The sequence below is a fragment of the Mustela nigripes genome, chromosome X, assembly GCF_022355385.1.
Source record: "Mustela nigripes isolate SB6536 chromosome X, MUSNIG.SB6536, whole genome shotgun sequence".
In the NCBI taxonomy this organism is placed as follows: Eukaryota; Metazoa; Chordata; class Mammalia; order Carnivora; family Mustelidae; genus Mustela; species Mustela nigripes.
The window spans coordinates 27,659,130-27,669,458 of NC_081575.1; the positions used below are offsets into that span (position 1 = coordinate 27,659,130).

At 34.2% G+C, this 10,329-nt stretch overlaps 1 pseudogene; it reads right to left on the reverse strand.

Moving 5' to 3' along the window:
* Window positions 1-6,512: 6,512 nt before the first annotated feature.
* LOC132006812 (peptidyl-prolyl cis-trans isomerase A-like) lies at window positions 6,513-7,036 on the reverse strand (annotated as a pseudogene).
* Window positions 7,037-10,329: the final 3,293 nt, after the last annotated feature.

Below are 10,329 nucleotides of genomic sequence, written 5' to 3' on the forward strand. Positions count from 1 at the left end.
GGTTAAAGCCTCTGCCTTCAGCTCAGGTCATGATCCCAGGGTCCTGGGATCGAGCCCCACATCTGGCTTTGACAGAGATCACAAGTAGGCAGAGAGGCAGGCAGAGAGAGAGGAAGGGAAGCCGACTCCCTGCTAAGCAGAGAGCCCGATGTGGGGCTCAATCCCAGGACCCTGGAATCATGACCTGAGCCGAAGGCAGAGGCTTTAACCCATTGAGCCACCAGGCGCCCCTTGATTGTCTTTTCCTTTATTTAGTCCTAAGTATTTCAGGCGTTTGAGCCTATTAAAATTTTTATTTTTTATTATTTATTATATTTTATTATTTTCCAACTGCTTGTAATATTTGCAATATTTCTTTTTCTTAAATTTGTGCTGTTATTGCAAAAATACATTCATAATTCTTTTATAAATGTAAGTGAATACCAAACTATGAGTACTTAAATGTTTGAAAATGGCTTTATTAATTTCTCATAATTGACTCATGATTTGGTATAATTTTGCTAAAAATACTTAAGGCATGCTGTAATATCTGCTGCAATCTATTTCTATTCATGGAGGAATCATATGCTAGTTTAATTATTTTTCTTTTCAGTGGAACACCTCTTTCTCCTTGAGAAATTTTTAGGATTTCTTCTTTATTATTATTATTCTATATTATTATTATTCTGTATATCTTATTCTGTAATTTCACATATTGTGTTTAGGTGTGTTTTCATTTTTCATGTCTCCTTCTTGGCACTCAATGGATGTTTTCAATTTGAAGGCACATGTCTTTCTTCAGGTCTGATAATTTTTCTTGAGTTATTTTTTAGAATTCTTCTTTTCTTTTTTTATTTATCTGAGACACCCTTATTAGATATTGGACCTCCTGCCTTGATTTTAGGCATTTCATGTCTTTGTTCTCATTTTCTTTGAGTACTTTCATTTTTATTTGGAGAATTTCCCTTGACTCCATATTTTGTACCCCCTTTTTGATATTTATTATCACATATTTAGTTTTAAAGTTTTCTGAGTTATTCCTTGATTCTCATCACACCATATTCTTAAGTTATGTGTGCAATATCTTCTTAAAAACTTTTACAGTATTTATCATACTACTGTAGGTATGCATGTATTTTTTTGCCACTTAAGTTATTTTTTAAAGTATAATTAACAATGTTATGTTAGTTTCAGGTGTACAATATACTGATTTGATAGTTCTATACATTACTCAGTGCTTATGACATTAAGTGTAGTAACATCTGTCCCTACATTAAGATATTGCTGTCTATATTTCTCTTTTTTATTATGTTACTCACCATACAGTGCATCATTAGTTTTTGATTAGTGTTCCATGATTCATTGTTTGCCTACAACACCCAGTGCTCCATGCAATATGTGCCCTCCTTAACATCCATCACCAGGCTCACCCATCCCCCCACTACCTCCCCTCTAAAACCCACAGTTTGTTTCTTGGAATCCATAGTCTCTTATGGTTCATCTCTCCCTCTGATTTCCCACCCTTCATTTTTCCCTTCCTTCTCCTAATGTTGCCCATTCTATTCCTTGTGGTCCACAAATATGTGAAGCCATATGATAATTGACTTTTTCTCTTTGACTTATTTCACTTAGCATAATCTCCTCTAGTCCCATCCATGTTGATGCAAAAGTTAGGTATTCATCCTTTCTGATGGCTGAGTAATATTCCATTGTGTATATGGACCACATCTTCTTTATCCATTTGTCTGTTGAAGGGCATCTCAGCTCCTTCCACAGTTGGGTCATTATGGACATTGCTACTCTGAACACTGGGGTACACATGGCCCTTCTTTTCACTACATCTCTATCTTTGGGGTAAATATCCAGTAGTTCAATTGCTGGGTCATAGAGTAGCTCTATTTTTAATTTTTTGAGGAACCTCCACACTATACCAGCTTGCATTCCCACCAACAGTGTAAGACAGTTCCTCTTTCTCCACAGCCTCTCCAACATTTGTTTCTTGGCCTGTCAATTGTTGCCATTCTAACTGTGTAAGGTGGTATCTCGGTGTGGTTTTGATTTGAATTTCCCTTATGGCTAATGATGATGAACGTTTTTTCATGTGTCTGTTAGCCATTTGTATGTCTTCATTGAAGAAGTGTTTGTTCATGTCTTCTGCCCATTTTCTGACTTGATTATTAGTTTTTGGGTGTTGAGTTTAAGAAGTTCTGTATAGATCTTGGATATTAGCCCTTTGTCTGTAGTGTCATTTGCAGATATCTTCTCCAATTTCGTGGGTTGCCACTTTGTTTTGTTGACTGTTTCTCCACAGATTTGCATTCAGACATTCCTAAGAGTTCCCTTTTCTCCACATCTTCACCAACATTTGTTATTTCTGGTTTTGTTTGTTTGTTTGTTTGTTTCTAACAGACACCCTAAAAGGTATGAGGTAATATCTTATTGTGGTTTTGAATTGCATTTTGCTAATGATTAGTGATGTTGAGCATTGGCAACATGTATGTCTTCTTTGGAAAAATGTCTGTTCAGTTCCTTTGCCCGTTTTTTAATTGGGTCATTTGTTTCTTTGCTATTGAGTTCAAGTGTTCCTTATATATTTTGAATATTCACTCCTTATCAAATATGTGGCTTGCAAATGTTTTCTCTCATTCCATAAGTTGCCTTTTCATCTTGTTGATATTTTATTTTTATTGTGCAGTAACTTTAAAGTTTGACATAGTTCCACTTGTTTATTCTTGCTTTTCTTCCCTTTGCATGTAGTCTTGAATCCAAAAAAAATCATTGTCAAGACAATATCAGGGAGTTTTTCCCTGTGATTTACTTATAGTGGTTTTATGATTTCAAAGTCTTATGCTTAAGTTTTTAATCTATTTTTAGTTAAAACCAGACAAAGACCCCACCAAAAAGGAGAATTACAGACCAATATCCCTGATGAACACGGATGCAAAAATCTTCACCAAAATACTAGCCAATAGGATCCAACAGTACATTAAAAGGATTATTCACAAAGACCAATTGGCATTTATTCCTGGGCTGCAAGGTTGGTTCAACATCTGCAAATCAATCAATGTGATATAATACATTAATAAAAGAAAGAACAAGAACCATATGATATTCTCAATAGATGCTGAAAAAGCATTTGATGAAGTACAGCATTCTTTCTTGATCAAAACTCTTCACATTGTAGGGACAGAGGGTACATACCTCAATATCATCAAAACCGTCTATGAAAAACCCACAGCAAATATCATTCTCAATGGGGGAAAACAGAGCTTTTCCGCTAAGGTCAGGAACTTGGCAGGGATGTTCACTATCACCACTGCTATTCAACATAGTACTAGAAGTCCTAGCCTCAGCAATCAAACAAAAAAAAAAAAAAAAGAAAGAAAGAAAGAAAAGAAAAGAAATTAAAGGCATCCAAATCAGCAAAGAAGTCAGACTCTCAGTTTTCGCAGATGATATGATACTTTATGTGGAAAACCCAAAAGACTCCACTCCAAAACTGCTAGAACTCATACAGGAATTTAGGAAAGTGTCAGGATATAAAATCAATGCACAGAAATCAGTTGGATTTCTATATGCCAACAGCAGGACAGAATAAAGAAAAATTAAGCATTCAATCCCATTTATAATTGCACACAAAACCATGAGATACCTAGGAATAAATCTAATCAAACAGGCAAAGAATCTGTACTCAGAAAACTATGAAGTACTCATGAAAGAAATTGAGGAAGACACAAAGAAATGGAAAAACGTCCCATGCTCATGGACTGGAAGAACAAATATTGTGAAAATGTGCTATCCAGAGCAATATATACATTCAATGTAATCACTATCAAAATACCATCAACATTTTTCACAGAGCTGGAACAAATAATCCTAAAATTTATACAGAACCAGAAAATACCCTAATAGCCAGAGGGTTGTTGGGGGCTGGGGGAGGACAAATAGGGTGACTGGATTATAGACATTGGGGAGGGTATGTGCTATGGTGATTGCTGTGAATTGTGTAAGACAGATGATTCACAGACCTGTACCCCTGAAGCAAATAATACATTATATGTTAAGAGAGAGAGAGAGAGAGAGAGAGGACCAAGGCCAATATTTTCTGTACTTAGTATGAGCCAGGTAGTGCTCTAAGTTTCTTATTGATGTTGTTTTACCTGTAGTGACTGATATAATACTCATGACAATCCTGAGGTAGCTGCTGTTATTATCACCATTTTACATATAGGTAAACTAAGGCACAGAGAGGTCAACTAGCTTGCCTAAGGTCTCACAGCTAGTACACTGTAGTGATGGAATTTGAAAATCATGTAGTCTGGCTATAGATGCTTGATTCTATAAATTCAGATTTAACTACTATGAAATGTATCCTAAATAAAATTAAATTGGCAAAGGAAATGAACAGCTAATTTATAGAACTGTATTAAAAGTACATAAAGTATATAAAGCATAACTATATTAAAATATGTCCTATCTTTTTAGTAATCAAATAATTTCAAATTAAAACAGCAATGAGACACCCATTTTGCCTATTAAGTTATCACGGATTAATAAATGGTAATAAAACTAGTAGAGATGAGCACTCTCATATATTTCTTATAAAGTAAAAATTATTACAATGTCTTTCAAAAAATAAAGTTTTTAGCATATTTCTAACCTTCAGATATATGTACCCTCTGACACTAATTATTTTTCTAGGAATCTTGCCTAACTTTTTAAAGTAGGAAAATATTAATGGAAGCACAATGCTGATAGTTGAAAATAATTCAAATTACAAAAATGTCATTCACTCATTTATTCATTCTTAAATTCAATCACAATTATTTTTTCACCAGCAACAACATGCCAGATACTGAGACTCTGGGAATCTAATAATGAGACACATAAAATCACTTCTCTCAAAAGGTTTACATCTTTTTCAGGAAGATAGGCAATAAATAAAAAAGAAAAATATCAAGTACTTATAAGCATTATAATGAAGAAAAACATGATGAGTTGATGGAGAGAAACTGGAAACTATTTTAAATAAATAGGTGATGGCATTTAAAGTGAGACTAAGGTAAACTCTAAGACAGAAAAACATTTGCCATATCTAAGTGAGAAAGATGGCTGGTTCTGTCCTATCAACCAAAGAAGGAGGAAGATTTACATAGGACTTTGTAGGCTCAGGAAAGAATTTGAATTTTATTCTAAACGTCCTGAGAAGTTACTGAAAGATCTTGAAAAGAATATAACAAACTGATTATATTTTCAAGGCTCACTTTGGCTGGTTTTTGGATGAAATTAAAGGAAACAAAACAAGAAACAGAAGAAAAAATTTTTTAAAGATTTTTTTAAAATTTATTCATGAGAGGGAAAAAGAGAGGCAGAGGCAGAGGCAAATGGAGAAGCAGGCTCCCTACTCAGGCAGAGGCTCGATGTGGGACTCAATTCCAGGACCCTGGGCCCATGACCTGGGCCAAAGGCAGACACTTAACTGACTGAGCCACCCAGGTGCTTAAAACAGAAGAAATTTTTTGAAAGCTATTACAGTAGTCTAGATGAAAGTTAATTAATGTTGCCTTAGACTAGAGCATTCATGAAGACTGACGGAAGTGGATGGATTCCAGATATATTTTGGAAGTAGAAGTCAAAGCGTGAGTGGTTAACTTTGTTAAATAGTGCTTATGAGTTGAGAAAGTTGAGCCAGAGCAGTGACTATTGGATATGGTAATGTTGGAGGTCCCTGGAGATATTAAAAGAAGTTTTAGTGGCTTGGTAGTGGTGAAACCCTGAATGAGTAGAAAATGCTAGATGACAGAAAACAATAGTCAAGGGCCTTGTGGTACATCTGCACACTGCAGATATTTAACTTGGTAAATATTTTGGAAGGCTGTTTAACATGGTGAATATTTTCAGAGTATTTAGTATATTATGATCATACTCAAAATAAAATTTAAAGAAAAAACCAGGATTCAAAATTATAAATAGAATTTAATTTTGTAAATAATAAATAAGCATACTGGAACCAGGATATTTAGGAAACTATTAAAAACAATACTTTTATAAATTCCATAAAATGCACATGTGATTATGAATAAGTATGATAGCTATTTTGGGATAAAATATAAAATACTGGCTTTTGGCTAAACAGATCAAATAGAAAAAAATAAATTTAATGTCCCAAATAATTATATGCAATGGATATTCAAGGCTGCTTGGAAATAAGTCAGTGACTATTAAATTTGTGAATATCAAGTATACATTATATATCTAAATTGTTCAAATCTTTTTGGGGTTTTTTTCTTTATGAATTTCTTTCTTTCTTTCTTTCTTTCTTTCTTTTTTTTTTTTGGCTTAGGTTTTATTTCATCATCATAAACTGAACTCTGCAATCCGGCTGGATCTGGGGGTAAGGAACCATGGAACCCGCAGAATTGTAGTGAGAGCAGAGATTCTTGGGTCGTTCGAGCAGGTGGTTGTGGAGGGGCACTCTCCTGAACTACAGAAGGAATGCTCTGCTAGTTAAGATAAAACACAAGTCAGATTTATTAGATCTGTCCACAGTCAGCACTGGTGATCTTCTTGCTAGTCTTGCCATTCCTAGACCTGAAGCACTCCATGGCCTCCACAGTGTTCATGCCCTCTATGACCTTGCCAACAACTACATGCTTGCCATCCAACTACTTGGTCTTGGCAGTGCAGATGAAAAACTGGGAACAGTTCTTGTGGGGTCCAGCAGTGGCCATGGAGAGGATGCCCCGACCCGTGTGCTTCAGGATGAAATTCTCATCATCAAACTTCTCCCCATAGATGGACTTGCCACCAGTGCCGTTATGGCATGTGAAGTCCCCACACTGGTACATAAATCCTGGAATAATTCTGTGAAAGCAGGAACATTTATAACCAAATCCTTTCTTCCCAGTACTCAGAGCACAAAAGTTCTCTGCTATCTTTGGAGCTTTGTCTACAAACAGCTTGAAGGAGACGCAGCCCAAGGACTTACCGTCCACAGCAACGTCAAAGAGAACACTGTGGGACTAACCATGGCAGGCAGTGTGGGCAGCTCCGGGGAGGCAGCGTCTGCTCTTTATGAATTTCTCCCATAATTCTTCATTGTACATACACTTCATATTTTTTGTTACTATTATGAATAGGAAATTTTTGGTTATATTACTTAACTGGTTATTACTGATAATTTGGAAAGTTACTGATAATATTATCCAGATATCTTGATAATTTATCTTATTGATTATAAAGGTTTTCAGATGATTCTTTGACTCTCCCGTGTGGATAATCATCTCATCTCAGAAAGATCAATTTCTTTTTTCACTCTATACATTTTATTCATTTTTCTTTTCATGTTGTATTATATCTCTTCTATAACTCACTCTTTTCTTGTATTAGTATCTCCTCTCCTAATTTTCTTGTCATTAGTATTTTTATAATAAACAGTACAGAGAAGTTCTAGGTTCATGGAAAAAATAAGTAGGAAATACAGAATTTTTCCATATTCCCCCTGCCCTCACACATGCATAACCTCTACCATTATCAACATTCCAAATGCTGTGGTACATTTGTTACAAGTGATAAATCTATATTGATATATCATTTTACCCCAAGTCCATAGTTTACATTAGGGTTCACTCTTGGTGCTGTACATCCTATGAGTTTGAACAAATTTATGGTGACATGTTTATAGTATCATAAAGAGTAGTTTCACTGCCCTAAATATCTTCTATATTATACTTATTCATTCGTCCATCACTCCTAACCCCTGAAAACCACTAATCTTTTTATGATCTTTATAGTTTTGTTTTTTCCAGAACGTCATATTTGCAATAATACAACATGTGGCCTTTTCAGATTGGTTTCTTTAACTTAGTAATATGCATTTAAATTCTCACTATGTCTTTTCATGGCTTGATAGCTCATTTTCTTTTAGTGTTGAATAACATTCCATTGTCGGGATGTACCATAGTTTATTTATTCATTAGCTGAAAGACATCTCACTTACTTCCAAGTTATGGATCATGTTAAGTTAAGTTAAGTTAAGACATCTCAGTTACTTCCAATTATGAATTAAGCTGCTATAGGCATCATGTGAGGTTTTTTTGTGGATATAAGTTTTCAACTCCTTTCGGTAAATATCAAGGAGTGTGATTTCTGGATCACATGATAAGTAAGATTAGTTTTGTAAAAACAGCCAACTGTCTTCCATGGTGACTGTACCATTTTGGATACCTACCATCAATGAATGAGAATTCCTGTTGCTCCACATCCTTGCCAGCATTTGGGGTCATCAGTATTCTGGATTTGACTATCCTAATAGGTATATAGTACTATCTCATTGTTTTAATTTACATTTCCCTAATGACATATGATGTAGAGCATCTTTTCAAATGCTTGTTATCTGTACATTTTCTTTGGTGAGGTGTCTGTTCAGGTCTTTGTCTCATTTTGAAATCAGGTTACTAGTTTTATTGTTGAATATTAAGAGTTCTTTCTGTATTTGGGACAAATGTCCTTTATCAGGTATATCTTTTGCAATTATTTTCTCCCAGTCTGTAGACTGCCTTTTCATTCTCTTGACAATATCTTTCACGGAGCAGAAATGCTTACCTTTAATGAACTTCAGCTTATAAAAAATTTATTTCAAAGATCATACCTTTGATATTATAACTAAAAGGTCACTGCCAAACCTAAGGACATTTAAAGTTTGTCTTACATCATCTTCTAGGAATTTTATAGTTTTCCATTTTACATTTATGTCTATGATGCATTTTGAGTCAATACTTGTGAAGGTAGTAAGGTCTGGGTCTAGATTCCCTTTTACAGATGGATGTCTATTTGTTTCAGTACCATTTGATGAAAAAAAAATTTTTTTTCCTCTGTTGTAATGTCTTTGTTCCTTTGTGAAAGATCAGTTGACTATATGTATGTGGGTCTACTTCTGAGCTTGCTATTTCACTCCATTAAACCATTTGTCTATTCTTTCACCAATACCACACTGTGTTGATTACCATAGCTTTATAGCAAGTCTTGAAGTAGGGTAATGTCTTTCTTCCAACGTTGTTTTTGTCCTTTTATATTGTACTATTCTGGTCTTTTGCCTCTCCATATCAACTTTGGAATCAGTTTGTTGAGATACCCAAAATAATTGCTGGTATTTCCATTGGGACTGCATTGAATCAATAGACCAAATAGGGAAAAATTGACATCTTGACAATATTGAGTCTTTCTATCCATCAACATGGAACATCTGTATTTATTCAGTTCTTTGATCTTTTTCATCAGAGTTTTGTAGTTTTTCTCATATAGATCCTCTACATTTTTATTTGATTTACATTTAAATATTTCATGTTTCTGGATGCTATGGAAATGGTATTATATTTCTTATTTCAAATTCCATTTGCTCATTGCAGTTATTTAGGTAAATGATTAACTTTTGACTTTATATCCTCCAACTTTGCTATAATCATTTATTAGTTCCAGGATTTTTTTGTTGATACTCTCAGATTTTCTCCCTAAACAATCATTTCATCTGTGAACAAAGACAGTATTTTGTCTTCCTACCATATCTATATACCTATCATTTCCTTTTCTTATCTTACTGTATGAGCTAGGACTTCCGGTATGAAGTTGAAAATGAGTGGTAAAGGGGGATATTCTTCCTTTGCTCCTGATCTTAGAAATTTGAGTTTCATACCATTAAGTATGACATTAGCTGTAGGATTCTGTAGATATTTTTATCAATTGAAGAAGTTCCCCTCTATTCATAGTTTACTGAGAGTTTTTATCATGAATGGATATTGGATTTCATAAAATGCTTTTTCTGCGTCCATTGATATACTCATGTAATTTTTCTTAGACTGTTGATGTGATAGATTACATTAATTGATTTTATAATGCAAACCAATTGGCATACCTGAGAAAATCCCACTTGGTCATGATGTATAATATTTTATACATTGTTTGATCTTATTTGCTAATACTTTTTATTAAGTTCAATTAACCAACATATAGTATATCATCAGTTTTTCATGTTGTATTCAATAATTCATTAGTTGCATATAACACCAAGTGCTCATTTTTTTTTATGATTTTTGTATCTATGTTCATGAGAGATACTGGTCTGTAGTTTTTTTTTTCTTGAAATGTCTTTGTCTGGCTTTGCTATTAGGCTAATGGTGCCCTTATAGAGTGATTTAAGAAGTATCCCCCTGCTTGCAAAATATTGTATAGGACTGGTATAATTTCTCCCCTAAATGTTTGATAGAATTCACCAATGAACCCATAAGGGCCTGATGCATTATGCTTTATAAAGTTATTAATTATTGATTCAACCTATTTAAAAGATATGGGCCT